Consider the following 21,918-nt stretch of genomic DNA (forward strand, 5'->3'; position numbering starts at 1 on the left):
TAAAGTGTTCTCCAAATAAAAGAGGATATAGGAAAGAAAGAGGGGAAATGGAGAAGGATGGGAAGGGGACGAAGAGATAGATCTTATTTACGAGGGAATTTCTCCCAGATGGCCTGTGTACACAGCTCCTTTAAGCCCTCATACCCAGCTCAGCCACACAATTCCTATCTGAACAGAAACTCCAACCCAAACACATCCTCAGCAGCCTTGATTTTGAACAACTTAATTTTTTCTACTTTGGAGCCATCAACCCTATTTATCCTTGACAATGGTCTATGGTGCTATATGCCCTTAGAGGCTGGCATGTCCTGGCTTCAACTGATTTCCTTGATGAAATCCTGTTTTCCTCCCTGGCAGAGCTCTCTGCCACTTCTGCCGGATCCCTCCACCACCTCTCTAGTCTCCCAGGTAGGGGCATCCACCCTTCTCCCATCTGACTTGAGAGGGAGTGGGCTGCAGTCAGGAAGTGGGACTTGGGGCAGGACTTCCCTGACACTCCTCTTTGGAACCCCCCAAATCAGTTGGGAGATGCTGGCTTTTGAATTAAAAATGGCCACCACCGAGGAAAATCTATTTAGAAAAATGTAATTATGGCATATTTGGATTAAAAATGAGTTGTAGACTATGTGCAAGCAGATGAGGTTAGTAAATGCTCTGAGAGAAAGGGAAATGTAGAACACAAGCTAATTTAGTATTTTCCTTTCTCAATGAAAGGAGACCTCTACTGAGGCTGCTGTTATCTTAATAGCACCAAGCAAAACACAAACAAACAAATAAACAAACAAACAAAACCCATCTATGTTTTTCTTATATTTGTTTTAATTGTCTTAAATTTAAGCAGCAACATGGGTTAAATAGGATTTTGCGGGTTAGGTTGGGAAGTTAATCACTGTTTAAAATAGTTAATGGAAAATTTATTTTCAATTTCCAGGGAAGTAAGTGTCTAAACAATTGGTAAATTCAATGCTAAATGACGAAGACAAGTTACAGCACAGCATCACTTTTCAAAAAACTTGTTTCTGTGCCAAAAAGACCAAATGGAATACATTTATTAGATATTTTGGAAATTAGTTTGTTTTCTTGCCTTGGATATTTTCAATGAAGACTTCCTGGATTTAAATTAATCCTGTTTTTGGACATCCAGTGTATGATGGGGGCATGAACAATGGGTAGATGGAAAACATTAAGTAGGATCCCAGCCCTAGTAACACTTCTAAAAAGTTGTTTTCAGGCATGCAAAACTATAGATGGCAAATAAAATAAAAATCTAGCTAAAAAATAAAATAGATACTACTGAAACTCTTGCCACCCTTCCTTGAAACCCATTTCCATCTTCAAATGTGACCACCATGTAGAATTTGGTGTTCGTCCCCATGCATGTTTCTAAAATGAAACACATGTATCTGCCCATAGACATACTGCATAGATTCACCTGCAATTTTCGTTTTCTCCTTCATATTTCTATATAATTTAGCCATGTGGATAGATTGATTATACTTCTATATACTAGTGCTATTACAGCTACTACTGTTACTACTACTATTGCTGCTGCTCTTAATAGATTTTGTTTTGTGCTTGACACTGACTTAGGTATTTTACAGTACAGACTCACTCTATCCTTACAAAAATCTTTTCTTAATCAGATAGGTACATTGCGATCATCATCATTAGATCAAGAAACAAAGACACAGACGGTTAAGCTTTGGATCACCTGGCCAAAAACTTCATAGGAAGACACCACCAGTTATCCATTCTCCTGCTAATTGACATCAATGTGATTGCCAGGTATTTGCCATTATTAATTATGCTGCACTGAGCATCCTGTATCACTGAGCATCCTATATGTGCCTCTTTGTGCACCTGAGCAAGAGTTTCTAGGGTATATACCTTGAAGTAGAATGGCAGCATTATAGGGAACATGTATTCTCAAATTTACTGAATTTTGCCAAATTGCTCTATGTGATAATTCTCATTCACACACCCTCTCCAACCCCAGCAGTGCTATCTTCACTCACTGATGTGGTCAGACTTTTAAATTTTTACCAGTACTACAGGTATGGCATACTATAGGTATTTGATTCTCATTTGCATTTCCTTTACAGTGGGGCCTTGACTTACGAGTTTAATTCGTTCCGTGACGGAACTCGTAACTCAAATTACTCATATGTCAAATCATTAAAGTGAACGAGTGAGACACGTGATGCTGGGCTGATGTTGTGGCGTTCACTGTGACGTTCGCTGCGCCAACTAGCGGTGGGGTATCTGAAGCTGGCTCGTAATCCGAATTTTAGCTCGCAACTCAAAGCAAAAAATCGGCCGAGAGACGGCTCGTATCTCGAAAAACTCATTAGTCGGGACACTCGTAAGTCAAGGCCCCACTGTATTTCTCTTTCTTAAAAAAATATTTTTATTGACTTCAGAGAAGAAGGGAGAGGGAGAGAAAGACAGAAACATCAAATGATGTTTGAAATCATGGATTGGCTGCCTCCTGCACACCCCATACTGAAGATCAAGCCCGAAAACCAGACATGTGCCCGGACTGGGAATTGAACCATGCATGACCTCCCAGTTCATAGGCTGACGCTCAACCACTGAGCAACACTGGTCAGGCCATTTCCTTTATTTCTCCATGATTTGTCTGCCCATACTTTTTGTTGCTGTTTATTGATTTGTTTTTTAGAGAGGAAGGGAGATAGAGAGAGAGAAACATCGAACAGTTGCCTTACATACATACCCCAGCCAAGGATCAAACCTGCAACCTGATATGTACCCTGACCGGGAATCAAACCAGCAACCTTTCAGAGCACAGGACAATGCCCAACCAACTGAGCCACTCTGGCTGCTCTAAGCTTTCTGTCTTTTTCACTACGTCCTCTTTTTATTATTGACTCATCTTTACCTCCCCTTTTGTTAAATGTTTTTTAAATTTTATCTACTATGTTTTTCAGAGTTACATATATTTGCAATGAGTTGTAAATACTATATAAATCTGTAAGGTAAATGCTATGTAGATCTGTAAGGAAATATCTTCAACCTATCGATTCAATACTTTTAAAAAGAAAATAGTATAAAAATATTTAAAATGAAAGACATCCAGACAATTCAAGATAGATCTGTATAGCTTAACTAGCAAAATAGTTTTACCTTTTCTTTTTTATAACCAAATGTAAATATCCAATATAAAATTTAATGTTCAACAGTAGCACTGATATTTGAAAGTTTATATATAGATAGATATAGGTATGTATTGCATTTTATAGACAGGTATTTGTTATTATTTAAAATTTATATATTAGAGTCTTTTTAAAAAAAATCCTCATTTGAGGATATATTTAGAAACAGGAGGGGGAAGAGAGAGAGAGAGAGAGAAAAGAGAGAGAGAGAAGGATGGAGGAGGAAGAGGGGAAGGAGGAAGAAGAGAAGGAGAAGAAGGAGACAGAGGAGGAGGGGAAGGGGAAGGGAAAGAGGAAAGGGGAGGAGAAGAGAGAAAATAGAGGAGAGAGAGATTGATCAGCTGTCTCCCATGCACACCCTGACCTGACCTGGGAATGAACCTGCAACCCAGGTATGTGCCCTGACCAGGAATCGAACCTGCCACCTTTCAGTACATGGTACAACACTCCAACCAACTGAGCTACCTGGCCAGAGCTAGAATCATGTTTAATTTTATCTGCAAACTCCCGGATCAGTGAGGTCACAGTCAGCTGGTGAGTTAGTCAACCTCCTAAGGCAAACATAGTTTACAGCTACAAGTGAACAAACCCCGTTTTTTACAGCACACAGTCTAACAGATGTGTTTGCCAGTATTCATCTCTCAACAGTCCTTGAAACTATCAACACCAACTTTCAATATTAAAGGAAGCTCTTTGCCCTTTTAGTAAACAGACTTAGATGAAACTGAAAACTTACTATAAGAATCAGAGTAATAATAGACTTAACTTACTTTTCTGGCCAATTACATTGTAAATATTCACTCACCATCTTCCTTATCTAGCTAAACAAAGATAAATTGTTAATCCAGTGCTTTCAATTTACAAAAGCACTTAAATCAATGGCTTCCTAAAACTCCCCTACAATTTTCTGTTTCAAAACAACTTGCCCTCTGATATTAACTTTATTTTAAATCAAGGTTGAATGAAAAACTTTTGAGGTAGGTTATTTATTTTCACAGATACAGTTTTCAAACAATTTACCAGCACAATCGTAATTTCATTAGTTGCGTCTCTAATTCAGGGAGTAGATTACACAAGACTGTTTTTACCTTTACCCTGTCCCTAGGTATTACATGTGCATAACGCTATGGTTAAGAGAACTCAAATATTGGTGCTGTAATTCTATTATCTCTTGTGTTCTCGAGAACCAGGAATTTATGTGTAGACAAAAGGGGATACAGACATAACAAAATCAAGAATCAAGTAAAAACCCAAGAGACCTGAATTTGAATCAGAAGTATCATTATGAACACTGAAGTTATTTTTTCTTTACATTATATGGATGTTCCAAGTTTCAGGGCAATTTTAAGGCTTAAAATTTCAGAAGTATAAATGCTATAGATTTACAAGTATATCACTTAAATATTTACTTAGTTTTGTGAATTTTGAACAGTCAAATTGCCATGCTCAATTAGAGGACTCCTGATGAAAGGACGACACCACCTAGACTAGAGCCTTGTCCAGGGGTTTGAACCTGAGACAGATCAAGTCTCCAGACCCAGCTGCCAGTTTGCAGAAAACACAGAGGACAGAGGGACATGGGTTCACTGTGAGCATGCAGCCAACAAAGCCCAGACTGTGCAAAACCATGTCAAATGACTCAGTTCTTCAACAGATAAATTGCCAGGAATAAAACAGGACAGGAGACTGTATAGATTATGAGACTTAAATGATAGCAAGTTCAAAAACAAACAAGTCTAAATTACAGTGATGAGGAATGCACATGAGTGGTAAAACTATAAGGAAAAACAAGGAAGTGATAACTATAAAAATCCAGATGGCAGTGACCAATGGTGGGAGGGAGGACTTGTGATTGGACAGGGCACACAGGGGCTCCTCCATGACTGGGAAGCTCTGTCTTGACCTGCTTGTTACAAAAAGACTCATCTTGCAATAATTCATTAAGTCATGTGTTCACTTTGTGTGGTTTTATATATCTGTGTTTTATAATAAAAATAATATAGTAAAAATTAAAATAATTTAAAAATAAAATTTAAAAAGAAAAGAATATCCATGTATAGCGTCTGTCTTATAGCTTGCATTCTTATAAAATTTTAATTTTACTCAATTTTTAGCTTTGGATTTTTCTTTTTTTTTAATTGACATTTTAATTTCCATACAGTCAAACCTATTTTTTTTTTTTTCAGGTTAGAGTTCTATGAGTTTTGACAAATGCCTAGAGTTGTGTGACCATGGCCAGAATCAACACCAGAACACTCCTGTTACCTCCCAAAAGTCCCTCATGTTGTTCTTCATAGCAAATCCTCCCTTCGCTCAGTCCCTGGCAACCACTGATCTTGCTGTCCCGATAATTTTGCCTTTTCCAGGATGTAAAGTAAATGGGAAAACATAGGGATAGCCTTCAGGATCTGGCTTCCTTTGCTAGCATAATGCATTTGAGATTCACCCCTGTGGTCGCATGTGTCAATAATCATTCCTCTCTGTTTCTGAGTGGTAGTTTATCCTACTTTTATCGCTGAGTAGAATGTTTATCCACTCAGCAGCTGAAAGACTTTGGTTTGCTTCCAGTGTGGGGCTATTATTAATAAAACTATTCCAAATAGTCACATACAAGCTTTCATGTGAACATGTCTTAAGTGTTGGAGGGTTTCCTCAAATATATGAGTGTCTCAAGGATGTCCACTGATGTTGAATGAGACGTTTAAAAATAAAAATGAGAGTGATGGGAAGCTTCCGGTGCATGAGCAGGGCTTGTCCGATGGAGCGGGGCTGCTTCCCTGAAGGGTGACCAGGGAACATTGCTTCCATTTCAGAGGATCACCCTGTGTCCGTGTTTGTAGGTCTTTTCTCTTGAGTCTGTGCTTGGGTGAGATTTAGTGTTGTGATTTAGAAATGAATATTGGCCTGGCTGGGTGGCTCGGATGGACTTCATCCCGTATGCCGAAAGGTTGTGGGTTTAATCCCCTATCGGGGCAATGCAGGAGGCAACCAATTGATGTTTCTCTCTCTCTCTCTCTCTCTCTCTCTCTCTCTCTCTCTCTCTCTCCCTGCATCCCTCCCTCCCTTCCACCATCCCTTCCTCTCGCTCTTCCTCTCTCCTTTTCTCTCTCTAAAAAAGTCAATAAACATATCCTCTGGTGAGGATAAAAGAAAGAAAGAAATGAATATTCTATAAACTCCACTGTATTTTTCACTTACACAACTATGAGGAGGAAATACCTAGGGAATTTACATGGCTTCAATATTGGCAGAAGTAACTGAACAAGATAAATACGGTGATAATAAATAGTTTAATTATAAGAAAACAGGGAGAAAGTCAATTTCCCATGAAATATAACTTAAGTGAGCAAACACATTCTCTCTAGCAAACAGAATTTTCTGCAGTATACATAGTATCATGATTACAAATTTTAACAATTGTAATTAGAAGTTAAATATCATGGAGTCTCTGCCCTTAGCAAGCAAATAAGTAAGAGGAAGTATAATTATATTTTAAGGAGTTGAAGCATATGGAAACTAAAAAATAAACGTAAAGATAACTTGGCCCCTTTGATTGAAATTTTCATCCATTGTGCTCTTGGTACAATTAACTATACACGTCCCCTAATTATTCATATCTCATTAACATGAGGCAGTGAGACCTGAATTACTTGTTTCAACCAAATTCTTCTTTCTCTGTGTTTCTTACTACATATATTTACACCTCATGACCTATTTTTCTATTTTAATTTTAATCAGGGCTAACCTGAAGTATTTTCAAGTTAGTATATTTTCACAAGCCAGTCCTTTTCTCCAGCTATCAGCTATTAAAGTATGTATACATTTTTGGGGGACACCCTGTATTTCAACTACCTTGTGACCTTGAAGAAAAGGATAAGACAATTATAGAGATGGAGACTTAGCCTGACACTGTTGGACCACTAATATAACTCTTGAATCACTAACCCTTAGGATTCATATTAAATGAAATAGTTGAATATTTTTAGTTTAAGCAACTGTTAGTGGGTATTTTATTACTTACAGCTGAAGGCATTCCCACTGATACATGCTTCTAAGTAGAAAACTCTCAGGTGAATATCACTGGGTTCTGTCACTTGCCTAAGAATCCTGACTCTTAGAAAATAATTTCATTTCCAGACATACAGGAAAACATCAACACAAAGATGGGGGTATTGGTGATTTAATCTCAGAGGAATTTGAGCTTCCAAGCTCATGTAATAACAAGCTAACTTTTAAAAAAAATCTTGTTTCATGCTCTTCCCACCAAAGTATACACATATGACCTCAATTACACCATCTATCGGATGGTAAACTAAACAAGGCAAGGCCTGGAAAGTACCTAAATTATGGCTATATTTAGTAGGTGGTCAATAAATTGTAGCTACTATTATCATATATTTTCTACACTTGATGGACAACACCTTATTTCTGCAGATTAAGTCCAATGATTAATAATAGTGTCACCAAAGCCCCACCTTGAGGTAAACTGGATTGAGAAGATGCCTTCTACATACTCTGGTCCCCTCTTGAATGATTAATTATCACACCCAACATTGAGGATGTTAATTTCTCCTGAAACTTCATTTATTTTTCCATCAGGCTCTATGTTATAAATTAATTATAGTTATTTTGCTCAATACCAAGTTAAAGATGGGTATTTCGTACAATGTTGAAGCCAGGCATCTCTCTCTGATCCTCAGAGAGATCTGGGTGAGTGCCTGTTTATACCCTGAGCCACACTGTCCTCAGACTAAGAGGAAACAAGAGGGCTCTGAACTCCATAAAAATCTGTTATCAGGTGACCTGATGCTCTTCTAAAAATAAGTCTTGAGGGAGGCTTCCCCAGGCTTTCATACCTACAGACTATTGACAGACTGAAATCAATATTGTCTGTCCCTCCTTAGGCAAACATGGGCCTTGTCCCTGTGATTCTAAGTTGAATAAAGACTGGTAAGAAGAGTCCATCACCCCATAATAAAATGTGGCAAGGATGTAAAACAGCACCCAGAGAAAAGGCTGCTCTGTGCCCTGCACAGAAGTCTAACTGGGTTCTGGTTTTATGGAACAACATAGAACACGTGGTCACTGTTCCAGGAGCAACGACAAGAAAAGGGACATCAGTCCATTTCAGAGAGCTACACCCAAGTCAGTTATGCTGCAATACTGAATAGCTCTCATGGCTGCTGTCAGGGCCTACAGTGAAGTTCATGATGGCAAATAATGAACAGCTTAAGACTTAGAGGGACCAGGATGCTGTACTATAGTGATAGCCTAGAGAAAGTAAACTCTGAGACTTAGAGTCTTCTTTCGAAGTAAATAGAATACTGCATCACTATACTATTTTAAACTAATATGTTCTAAAAGATTTCTCATTATTGCTTAACTCCTTTGCTAAATTATCTTCAGTCCTTTCATTTCAGTTATACTGCATTATCCCTTAAAGAGAAAAACTCTGCTGAACTTTATATATTTTATGCTTTTCCATTTTCTGCAAATTGAGTTTGTGTGGCCACTGGATAAATGGACATTGCCATTCATTTGTTGATTGTATATTTCACGCAGCATGAACAAATCGTTTGAATTAATTTTTCTATGAAAGTGGCCTGCTCGAGGTAGCACATGGCAATATACTCAATAGAACTGGAACTCAATCTGCAATGTGCTTGGCAATTTAAATTCAAAGCACTTAAAAACCTCTCCACCCCCTCAGAAAAGCATGAACCCAACAGATAAGCTATGTAAAGAGCATCATTTAGCTGAGGCCAGAAGAGAATCCTCCCCACCCATTTCTGAGAGTGTAGCTCACAAAGGATTGAGCAAGAAGGCATTTCTCAGGCCGCCGGCAACAGCTGGAGTGTTGTCAGTTCCAGAACGGTAGGTGTACAGTCCCTGCTTAGCAGCCCCACCACCGTTGCAGGCATCGAGGATGCCTGGTCCTGGCCCAGGAGCCCTGGAAACTGCTGGAGAGGCCCTGTTCTGTGGCTGAGAACCACGAAGTGGCGGACAGCTACCAAGATATTGGTGGTGTGAGATTTTGGCCACATGAACAGTCCTTTAATCAAACCCTAGCCCAGTGATGGCGAACCTATGACACGCGTGTGAGAGGTGACATGCAAACTCATTTTTTTGGTTGATTTTTCTTTGTTAAATGGCATTTAAATATATAAAATAAATATCAAAAATATACATCTTTGTTTTACTATGTTGCAAATATCAAAAAATTTCTATATGTGACACGGCACCAGAGTTAAGTTAGGGTTTTTCAAAATGCTGACACGCCGAGCTCAAAAGGTTCGCCATCACTGCCCTAGCCCCTTGCTGGCTGTGTCCTCGCAACCAAGATGGGTGTTTATAGAGCTCAGACTGCAGCAGCGTGTAAAACGCAACTTTTCCTCTTTTGCTGTGTTAGACATCTCTAGGCTCAGCCTTAGGGGGATTAAAATTACTTTTCTCACCCTTTCAGGGAATTTAGCTCTCATGGGCTTCCAGGACAGCCAACAGAGTTTATGTGTGAAAAACCAGGGGTCCTTTCAGACCCCCCTTTTCTAAGTGACTGTGACATTAAGTTTTCCACTGCTCCCCTTTATTTCTCTGCCCCATGAAGTTCAGCACGACTACATGACTTGCTTTGGCCAAAGAAATGGGAGCAGAATGGAGTGTCGCTTCCGGGAGACAGCACTTCAGTTCCGTTATCAGCTCCAGTCTGCTCCTCTCTGCCTCAGACCTCGGGTAGCACATGTGAGGGGAAGCCTTCCCCAGCCTCAGCCCAGGGCCCTAAGTGATTGTGGCAAGCAGAGGTCAGGCAAGAGGGTCTAGTGAGAAATGAACCTTTGCTATTTTAAGTCACTGAAATGTTAAGTCACTGAGATGTTCTTAACTGCATCACCACCTGTTCAGTCTAATAAAGGAACGTTAAGAACTACTGTTGGAGGGGGGGGCAAAATAACAGATATTGTGGATAAGGAACTAAAGAGAGGAGAGGTGGGCCTGAGGGAGAGGCCGGGGAGCAGGTGAAGAGTGGGTCCCGGTTCCTAGAATGGGCGCTTGGGCTCCGTCCCTGTCAGAGGCCACCTGGGCAGAGAATGCTGGGGCCAAGCATGGACACTTGCTAAGCAGGGACTGTACACTTACCATTCCGGAACTGACAGCACTTGTAAGAGAACTGTCCACGAGCCCAGGGACTGAGTAGAACCAGAGAACTGCCTTGTCCAGGAAGCACGTGGCCAGGGAGCTGCAGGCTCTGGGGGACTGTCACTGCCGACAGCTCTGGGCGCTGTGGACACTCACAGAAGTTGGATCCATGGTCTGCATGACTCTAAGTCTCTAAGAAGCAGGTGCTAAAATGGGATTAAGACAGCAAGGGGTTTGTCTTAAGAGATCAAGACAGGGAACACCAGGGGAGTGGGGAATGAGGGGGGAGGTAGAGACGGCAGGGGGACCATCAGACAACAATGAGCTCTGAGTCCTCCGGAGGACAGAGGGAAGGGAAGGTCTGAAATTCTCTGAAGTTTCCAGGAAACTTCCAGCAAGACTAAAGAGGAGTCCTCAGCCCAGATCACCCTCCACAAGCCCGTGTCTCCCAGGTCTCAGAGTCCCTGCCACACTGCGTCATGGGCAGGGAGCAGTTCCTGGAAGACACGGACCTTCAGAGCCGGCAGCTGGGACAGGGGACGTGGGAAGAGGATTTTCACACCCGCCACATGGCCGCCACACCATCTTTCACACAGCTCATAAAAGGCTAATGGGGAAGAAGATCAACAGTTACACATAACAGGTGGAATATTATTTCTTGGTGGTAACAGTACCGTCTTATATTTGTGTCAGGGTTCACCACTCGCCAAGTGCTTTGACAGATCTCCTCTCGTCAACAGGCAGGGTGGCTTTATCCCTTTAGATTCTAAGGGAGGAAGCCTGAAGCTCACTAGGACTCCTGGCCATGCAGAGGGGAGCTGAGCCTCACTCTCAACCCTCTCACTCTTAGTCAGGCTCCGTCCACCATACAACAAGCCCTCCTGCTGAAACCCACTGCCCCAGGATGTTTATAATGTCCTTAAATAAGAAGTCATCTCAGGCCACTTGCTTAAAGACTGTTCCAGAAAGAAATGCTCTCCAAAGAAGGCCCGCCCTGTGCTTATCCTTTCACTGAGGCAGCATTCATAGCACGCGAACAGGTTTGTCTCCACCAGAGAAACCCAAAGAGACGGGTCACAACGTTTCCTGTTTCCTAGGAAACACCTTCAGGAGGTATCCAAGGGCTGACGTCTCTGGCTGCCAGAGCAGCCCAGTGTGGCTTCAGGACCCGGGAGGAGAGGGCCTGGGGTCAGATGTCAAACTGAAGGACAGGAAGGGTCCAGCTTTGAGATGCAGATACTGCGGAGGAAGCCCTCCTTCCTCAACCTTACTTGTTTATGTGGGATGAGACCAGCATATACTTTTCTTTTATAAATGGAGATTATTTTCTTCTTCCCAAAAAGAAAGAACCAGCCCTAACCGGTTTGGCTCAATGGATAGCGCATCAGCCTGCGGACTGAAGGGTCCCGGGTTCGATTCTGGCCAAGGGCATGTGCGTTGGTTGCAGGCACATCTCCAGTGGGAGGTGTGCAGGAAGCAGCTGATCGATGTTTCTCTCTCATCGATGTTTCTGGCTCTCTATCCCCTCTCCCTTCCTCTCTGTAAAAAAATCAATAAAATATATATTTTTGTAAAAAAAGAAAGAACCAACAATGATGAAGCAGAAATTACTCACATTGCAGGAAAAATCCAAACCACAACCCCTTTTCTGAATTGGCACCACTCTATAAGGAGGAAGAAGGGGCAGACTTGTGCCGAGTTTCAGTGCTTCATCTAAAATCAGAGACCAGGTGAAGGCTACCCCCACTGTAGCTCTGGCACACACACGAGATGAAAATAAGCACAAAGGCTTCAGTTCTAAGAAAAGATGACAGGTCCATTTTAGGGTTGTGGGTTGTGTTTTCATTGGGCATCAGAAAAACACCCAGGGACAAAGTCCTTTTAAACTATGAAATTATCTCCCAGGGGCATATAATGGGAAACATTTCCACTTCCATAGTGCACTTCTCCAAGCAACTTCCTCTCAGAGTAGGGTAGACACAACATGCTTTAGACCTCTTAGGGCTTGCTTCCAGCAAGAGGAAATGTTCTGGGTGGAATGGCACCACATTAAACAGCACTGGGCCTGCTTTTATTTTATACGTAAAAATCATTTATTCAAAGATAGGCATTGCTTTGCTTTCTTGGGGGAAGCAACTGCCCCAGGCAGCCGAAGAGGAAAGAGCAGGGTGGTGGGCTGAAAAGGGGTCTTGGAGTTCCAGTCCTAAAGCGTCATTTAACTAGAACCTGTTGGGCAGGTCACGTAACCACTCACAACCTGTTTACTTATTTATGAAATGAGTTGATTGTTAAAGGACCAAAGCCTTTTTGCTCCAGCAATTAGCCTGGAGCTTTGAGAGAATGTAGATGCCTGGGAGCCAGAATTTCCAGGAATTCAGGGTTTTTAAAGCTCCCCCTCTGATTCAGGTTCAGTCAGACAGTCACTCCATAGACGAATATTTCAGGGGACACTAAATGTTCAAGATCCATTCCAGTTCTAAAATCCTATGATGGTCAGGGTGTAGGAAGATAAGGTCAGGGAGAGGTCATTCTCTATAACAGCATCCGCAGGACCTGGGAGTTTATCAGAAATGCAAAATCTTGGATCTTATTCTAGACGTCTACTGAATCAGAATCTACATTCCAACAAGATCCCCAGTGGTTCATAAAGACATGAAAGTTAGAAGGCCTGCTCTATTGCACTTAATCAGGAGTGGACCTGCCTACCTGTATGCCAATGGGTCCTTTTCCGATCCAGTCTCTGTAGCGTGGCCAACCAAGGTACGTACCACAAGGAAAACACCCAGCTCTTTCTGGCTGCCGTGCTCCTCAAAGAATGGGAATTTGGGACTTTGCTACCTCTCTACAAGTCTCCTTTCAAGAAGGGAGAAAGAGCTAGGGTGTGTGTGTGTGTGTGTGTGTGTGTGTGTGTGTGTGTGTGTGTGTGTGATTATTCTTCCACTTATTACTTGGGCAACATTTCCCAGATGAAGTTCCAGAGGCAGGATTGACAGTCTTGGAGAGAAGGCAATTTTAACTTATACTGTCTTCTAGTCTTTGATTGTGGTAAAGAGAAATAAAATATATTGCAGCTCACTTTCTTAGGTGTTTGCTATCCTTACCCATATCCTGTCTTGAGAGCTGATTCCCAAAGGAAGAGAAAAAAACACCTCTACACAGACAATACTTATTTCTGCTATTTGAGCGGGGAGAGGAGCCCAATTTACCAAATTCAAGTAGAGCATGTGATAGCCACAATTTAAAAACCATGGGGAAATTTTTGTTAAAAAATCTTCCCAGATAGGAAACAATCTATTCTATTGGTTTGTTTTTTTTCTTGAAGGAAACACAGTGTCATTCTTTATAAGATTTCACTGAAATAAAATGTTTAGAGAAACCCTAAGATCTCTGGGTGTTTTGTTGGTGAGCATTTCTTCCTCTGTAAACAAATATTTCTTCTCTGACTTTGAAGATGTGCCCTTTTTACTTTATCTTCCAAGCTAACTTGAACTTTATATGAGAATTTTTCCATAAATTTGGCTTATTATTCATAGGAATTATTCCTGACACAACACAAGAATAATGTGTATTATTTGCCTATATTCATAAAAGAAAGAAATCTGTAGCACATTTTTGAAAAATCTCTATGCCCATAATTAAAAATTTGGTAATCTTTCCATGTGGGCTTGCAGGTTGTCTGGCCATAAGGACTGAGGACAAGAAAAAGCCCCTCCCCAGGCCTGCTCATGACCTCCTGACCCACTGTACCTATTCCACCTCTTCCACCTATATTCTTGTTTCCTAAGAATAGGGGGGGCCAATAGTCATAACACTAACATATATTTCTCAGGTTTTTATGTTTGGAGACTAAGCAGAATGGAAATTTTGAGAGAAAATCTGGTGGGGAGGACGCTGGAGAGGGGAAGGGCAGAGTAATGGACATACTCTCGCCTCTCCACCTCTGGATGCACATGGTAGATTGCCAATCCCATCCTAAGCCACTTTCCTAAATGACACTGAGCAGTAGCTGTAAGAAATGGAGATGTAAAGGAACGTCACCCATGTCTTGACATTTGTGAGACCCAAGCCTCAACCTTGACTGTGTTCCCTTTTCTCATTTCAGATACTTTTTTTAATGAAGAAAAATATATGTTCTATTCTGTTTAGATTACTGGTAAGTATGTGTTTTAAATATATGCATGTGCTTAAACATGAGCATTCACATCATATTGACTTGTGGATGCCACGAACTCTTCCTTCCTACCATTTGTCACATATACACATCTCTCATGCAAAATAACTACTAACGGATTTAATTTGATTTAATATTTTCTGAGTCAAGAACGTCACTACCATTAACATTGTTAAAATGTTCATACTACCCAAAGCCATCTACAGACTCAATGCAATTCCTATTAAAATACCAATGGCATTTTTCACAGAACTAGAACAAATAGCCCTAAAATTTATATGGAACCTGAAGAGCCAAAGCAAGAACGAAGTTGGAGGTATCATGTTCCCTGATATCAAACTGTACCACAAGGCTCTAGTAATTAAAACAGCCTGGTTCTTAGATTAAAAAAACATCATGTAGATCAATGAAACAGACTAAAGAGCCCAGAAATAAACTCACACCTGTACAGTAAATTAATCTATGACAAAGGAGGCAAGAATATACAATGGAGTAAAGACAGTCTCTTCAGTAAGTGGTATTAGGAAAACAGGACAAATATATACCAAAAAGATGAAACTAAACCACTTTGTTACACCATATATAAAAATAATGTCAAAATGGATTAAAATTTATTGTAAGACTTACAATCATAAAACTCCTTGAACAAAACATAGGCAGTAAACTCTCTAACATCATTCTTAGCAATATTTTTTTTCTGATATATATCCTTGGGTAAGGGAAACAAAACAAAAAATAAACAGATGGGACTACATCAAACTAAAAACGTTTTACAGAGCAAAGGAAATCAACAAAATGAAAAGACAGTCTACTGAATGTAAGAAAATATTCACCAATGCTATATCTGATAAGGGGTTAATATCCAAAATATATAAGGAACTCATACAACCAAAAAAACAAACAATCCAATTTAAAAATGGGCAGAGGATCTCAATAGACTTTTACCCCAAAATAACATACAGATGGCCAGTATACATATGAAAATATGCTCAACAACACTAATCATCAGGGAACTGCAAATTAAAACCACAATGACATATCACCTCACATGTGTCAGAATGGCTATCATCAATAAATCAACAACCAGTGTTGGTGAGGATGTAGAGAAAGGGGAGCCCTCATGCACTGTTGGTGAGGTTGCAAACCGATGCAGCCACTATGAAAAACAGTATGAAGTTTTCTCAAAAAAAAAAAAAATTGAATTACTTTTTGACTCAGCAATTCCACTTCTGGGTAGTTACCTGAAGAAATCCATAATACTAATTCAAAAAGACACATGTACCCCTATGTTCAATGCAGCGTTATTTACAATAGCCATATTATGGAAGCAACTTAAGTGTCCATCAGTAGACAAATAGATAAAGAAGAGGTGGTACATATCCTATCTAATAAAAGACAAAAGGGTAATTAACCATACCTCCGCTATGCTTCCCATTGGCCAATCGGGGCGATACACAAATTAACTGCCAAGAAAGATGGCGGTTGCCAACAAAGATGGCGGTTAATTTGCATATGCACAATGATAGGAGGTGAAAGGGGAAGGACAGAAGAATGGTGATCTGAAACCCAGGCAGCAGGCAAGAGTTGGGGGGCGGGGCCGCCTTTGCCCACCCCACAGCCAGAGATCGCCATTGGAAAGCCAGGCAGCAGGCGAGGCGACACCCCCTGGCCGGGGTTGCTGGCTGGCCTGCAGCCCCGTGATCCCCATGGCGATCGGAGGGAGAGAGAGCCGGGGCGCAGGCCCCTGGGGGCCGGGGTTGCCAGCTGGCCTGCAGCCCCGTGATCCCCATGGCGATCGGAGGGAGAGAGAGCCGGGGCGCAGGCCCCTGGGGGCCGGGGTTGCCAGCTGGCCTGCAGCCCCGTGATCCCCATGGCAATCGGAGGGAGAGAGAGCTGGGGCGCAGGCCAGGCAGCACCCGGGCACCCCAGCACCTGACATGCAAAGGTCGGGGATAAAATGACTTTTCCCAACCACATCTGCAAATATCCTGGGAAAGGCATCACTGAAGAGTTCACAACTCTTACTTGGCAAGGAAGAAAAAAGTTGGCAATGGAAACAATCCCTTACATCAAAGTTAAGGTCCCTCTGGGTAAAAAAGAATATTTCCAATGTAAAGTAGGTAGCAGGCAAAAATAATAGGTTCTCATGATTTCCACTGAAGATTGAGCATATGACAGAGTCAAAATGAACATACAAATTAAAACAGACAGTGGACATTCAAATGACCCGAATCAACTGTCACTGTCCCAATAGCAGCAATGCTTATGTGATAATATAGTTTAACAAACATACAAAACAAGTCACATGATAAGAGAGGTTCGGCTTCTAAAGTAAATTGAATATGTTCTTTAAAAATTCTCATGTCCTCCCCTCTGACTATAATTCTTAATTTTCCAATTAGAAAATTACCCCAGGTGATCCAGTAACATGTAGAACTCCAGTAACCTAACTTATTTAAAAAACAAACATCCAAACCATTTTTAAAATATTTAAATTGATATTTTAGGGTTAAAATTATAGAAGATATTTAGATCCAAATATATTTTCTGAATAGAAAATATTTCAGTTTTTGATTTAAAAAAAATAAACATAAAAAATATATAAGTGACACATTTTCCCAAGGAACTCTGAATTAGTACCTTTCCCTCTAACTTTCTTCAAATTAAGAGAATCTATGGAGTTCCCTATACTGCACAAGTTTTAATGAGAGAAAATAAGACTTTCTAAGAGCATCAAATACATGTTTTCTTATTTACAAACATATATACTCTCCTCTCTTTCTCTCTCTCTCCCTCTCTCTCTCTCCCTTTAAAATATATTCTTACTGATTCAGAGAGGAAGGGAGAGGGAGAGAGATAGAAACATCAATGATGAGAGAGAATCATTAATCGGCTGTCTCCTACACGCCCCGTACTGGGGATCAAGCCCACAACCTGGGCATGTGGCCTGACCTGGAATCAAACTGTGACTTCCTGGTTCATAGGTCGATGCTAAACCACTGAGTCATACCCACTGGGCTCAATTCTTATTTATAAATTCATTCCAAGGACATATACAGTTTGAAAAGCTTTGGAAGCAGTTTCAAAAAAAGCTAGCTTTTAAGCAAAAAGAAAACAGTTATAGAAGAAAGTTTAAATTAAAAGAAAAAAATTGTTTTAATTTATTCAAAAGTGGGAACATCCTCCATGAAAATGTGTACCTTGACTGTGGATGGCTGGGTGGCCTTATCACACCTTAGGAATTCAAATGCTTTTTACAATGACAAGAAAGAGAGGTTCATCTCATTTCTCTCCCAGGGTAGATGTCTGTCAACAGAAGGTGGACATCAATAAAAGGAGGGGCTTGCACAATCAATCCAGAAAGTCAGCAATCTATGAATAATCCAGAACTGAGTATTTATCTCCTCTGCCACACATGCTCCCTCCCAGCCAGTGAGCAAGGTAATTACTCTCAAGTCAAGCTAAGTGCCTCCCAGTCACAGTGGCCCAATGCTGACATAGAAAGCATACAAATAATTCTCACTCTGGCATAAAAGTGACAACTTTCTTGGAAGAAAAGCAGATACTGTAAATTTCTCAAAGTCTTCCTGAAACATTTTTTAATGTAATTTTTACTTCTTTAGAAAAAATGCATACATGGCAAACCATCTGTAATAAAAGGCCCATTCTATAAAATTTTACCTGGTCCTACTCATATCTGCAATCATAATCATATTTACAGACAAATATATCTATACCAATAAAAGAGTAATATGCTAATTAGACTGGGAGACCTTCCAGATGTTCTTCTGGACAAAGCCATGGTGGCGGGGCCGAGGTAGAGGCGGTTAGAGGCCAAGAGGGGAGGGCAGTTGTGGGTGATCAGGCTGGTGGGGGGCGGAGCCGTTGGGAGTAAGCAGACCAGCAGAGGGGCCAGTTGGGGGCAAGCAGGCCATCAGTGGGGGTCAGTTGGAGGTGATCAGGACAGCGGGGCAGGGACAGTTTGGAGTGAGCAGGCCAGCAGGGAGACAGTTTGGGATGAGCAGGCCAGTGGGGAGGGAAGGTAGGGGCAAGCAGGCCTTCAGGGGGGGGCAGTTTGGGGTGATCAGGCTGGCGAGGGGGCATTTGGGGGCAAGCAAGCCGGCAGTGGGGTGGGGGGGCAGTTGGGGGTGAGCAGGCCAGCAGGCAGAGTGGTTAGAGGCAATCAGGCAGGCAGGCAGGCAGGTGAGCGGTTAGGAGCCAGCAGTCCTGGATTGCGAGAAGGATGTCTGACTGCTGATTTAGGCCCGATCTCTGTAAACTGGCAGGACATTTTTCGAGGGGTCCCAAATTGTAGAGGGTGCAGGCCAGGCTGAGGAACACACCCTCCCCTGTGCACGAATATCGTGCACCAGGCCACTAGTCTATAATAATAAAAGTGTAATATGCTAATTTGACCGGACATCCTTCTGGACGAAGTTGGGGCTGCGAGGGAAGCCCAGGTCCCGGGTGCCAGAGGGAAGCTGGTGCCAGCAGCGGGGGAAGAAAGGCCTACTCTTGCACGAATTTCGTGCATCGGGCCTCTAGTATACAATAAAATATTACTCAGCCATTAAAAAAAATGAAATCTTGCCATTTGCAACAACATGAATGGAACTAAAGGGTATTATGCTAAGTGAAATGTTAGACAGAGAAAGGCAAATTCCATATGATTTTACTTATATGTGAAATCTAAAAAACAAACAGAAATAAACACAGATACCCAGAACAAATTGATAGTCACCAGAAGGAAGGGAGTGTTGTGAAAGGGATTAAGAAGTACAAATTGCCAGTTATAGAAATAGTCACAAGTGTAAAGTATAGCATAGGGAATATAGTCAATAATATTGTAATAACTATATATGGTGTCAGATGGGTACCGACTTTAACAGGTTGATTACTTCATAAGGTACATAAATGTCTAATCTCTATGCTGTACACCTAAAACTAATATAATATTGTATGTCAACTGTAATTGGAAAATAAATTTAAAAAAAAAATGAATCCCGCTACCTTTTGGTGTTGCTAACTCCACTATTGGGCAGTGTTTTGTAAAGATAACATCTCACCCCCTTAGACTGAATGGAAATATTCTACAATGCAACATTTCTTTTTAAAAATATATATTTCTATTGACTTCAGAGAGAAAGGGAGAGGGAGAGCTAGAAAGATCAATGAGAGAGAATCATTGATTGGCTGCCTCCTGCATACCCCCTATTGGGGATCAAGCTTGCAACCCAGGCATGTGCCCTTGACCAGAATCGAACCCAGGACCCTTAAGTCCAGAGGTTGATGCTCTATCCACTGAGCCAAATCAACTAGGCCTAACATTTCATTTTTGATCTTCATTCTTTCCTCTGGCTCCAAAGAATAAATCCAATTTTCATTCCATGAACAACCCTTCAGCTATCTGAAGAAGGTAATCAACTCTTCATAGAACTATATGTTACTATTCAGCTAATCATGTATTAAACCATCCTTTGTTCATATAGCCAAATGTCTTATAAAAGCCTGTGCAGGCTTTCTCCTGATAAATCCAGCATGAGCAATGCTTATTATAACTCTTTGCCTCCTCTTAGGCCAACTTTATTCATGAACTGTAACAACCTGTCTTAGTCAGTTCAGTCTATAACATACACAGACTAAGTAGCTTAAACAACAAATTTTCCCCCTCACTGTTCTGAAGTCTGGGAAGTCCAAGCTCAGGGTGCCAGCATGCCAGATTCTGTTAAGGGCCCTCACCCATATTGTCCTCTTTTTCTTTTCTGTTTTTAAATGTTTTCTTATTGATATCAGAGAGAGGAAGGGAGAAGGAGAAGTGGAAACATCAATGATGAGAGAGAATCATAGATCAGCTGCCTCCTGCATGCTCGCTACAGGGGATTGAGTCCGCAACTGAGGCATGTGACCTGACCGGGAATCAAACTGTGACCTCCTGGTTCATGGGTTGATGCTCAACCACTGAGCCATACCAGCCGGGTTACTGTCTTCTTACTGTATCCGCACAAGGCAGAAAGAGGGTGAGGAATCTCTGTGGGGTCCTTTTAATAAGGGCACCAATTCCATTCACGAAGACTCTACCCTTATGACCTAATCAGCTCCCAAAGGCCCCACCTCCTAATAACATGGCATTGAGAGTTAAGATTTCAACATACAAATGTTAGCAGAACACACACATTCAGTCCATGACATCGCCACAGAATTAGCACTGTGCTCTAGGCTTAGGTTTCCATTAGACAACTCCACACTGGGACTGGAAAGTCTGTATTTGCAACAGTTCTAAACCTAATGTCTATGTAAGACCTTATGATTCTAGTTTAAACTTACGATTTATTCTCTTTTTTTCATTTTCATCTATTTATTAAATTGTGGTGATATTGATCAACATGAACACATAGGTTTCATATGTGGATTTCTATGTTACAAAATCTCTATATTGCACCGTGTGCCCACCCCCCAAAGTCAAATCTTCTCCTGCCACCTCATAAGCAAACCAATGAAGATGATTAGCAGTGTTCTCTTCCCTTTAGTGAATTAGACGGGGTGGGTCGTACTTATTTTTTAGATTAATGAGTTTCCACCTTGTTGCTTATTCTAATACATTAGGATTACCTGGCAGCTATAAAAAATCAGCATGCCCAGGCGCTTCAGACTGTTTCAATCAGAATCTCTGAGGTGGAAGCCAAGCATCAGTACTTTCTAAAACTCCCCAAAGAATTCCAATGGGCATCCAAGGTTGAAAACCACCCAGAAGGGGAAAAAGTGGAGGAAGGGCTCTATGTGAAAGGCCACACCCTGGAGAAATGTGAGTTTTGGGCCGGTTGATTTGATAGCTGAGTGAATGAACGGTTGGTTGAGGGGAGGGAAGGCAAAGCTCTCCAAGAGGCATAGGGCTTAGACCAAAGCTGGAAAGCCTATCAAAACTCCCACTTTCAGAGCACGTGGGAAGAGCATGGCTACAGAGACCTACACGTATCCCTCAGCAGGGCCTGTCCCAAGCCTTACCTGGCTGGGAGGATTTCTCTCTCTGCTTCTTTTCCCTCCACTGCACCTGCAGGCCTTTCTGCTGACATCTCCACCTGCCAGCTGAGGTGGCTTCCACAGAGGCGCCCGCTGCCCACCCTGGAAACCGCAGTCCATGTAGTGGGTGGCTCTAACGGTTGCAGGCAGTAGGAAGACAGGAAGGAAATTTCTGATAATGCCTCCATGGTGACCTTTGGCTCTTGCACCAGAGAGGCAGCTGGCTGACCCAGGGTGTCAGGAAGCCCCTACATTTGAGCGGGCACTCAGCTCCTCGCACAGGCATCCCTGCTGCTCCACGTGCCAGTTCATGTAACTTCAGTGCTTTGCACAAAGCAAGAGGTGGTTGGGAAATGTGTGTTGAATAAATAAATTGACAGCTTTTTTTTCCCATAGTATGTGTAACACTTATGTCTGCCAATCCTG

General features: G+C 41.5%; 1 long non-coding RNA gene across 4 annotated transcripts in view; it reads right to left on the reverse strand.

Moving 5' to 3' along the window:
• Window positions 1–21,592, reverse strand: part of LOC118655318 — a 110,336-nt gene extending 88,744 nt beyond the window's left edge. For all 4 annotated transcript variants that reach the window (XR_004967247.1, XR_004967248.1, XR_004967250.1 and 1 more), the window contains exon 1: window positions 21,478–21,592. This is a non-coding gene — a long non-coding RNA (uncharacterized LOC118655318). The remainder of the gene's footprint in view (window positions 1–21,477) is intronic.
• Window positions 21,593–21,918: the final 326 nt, after the last annotated feature.

Source organism: Myotis myotis, unplaced genomic scaffold, assembly GCF_014108235.1.
Source record: "Myotis myotis isolate mMyoMyo1 unplaced genomic scaffold, mMyoMyo1.p scaffold_m19_p_1, whole genome shotgun sequence".
Classification (NCBI taxonomy): Eukaryota; Metazoa; Chordata; class Mammalia; order Chiroptera; family Vespertilionidae; genus Myotis; species Myotis myotis.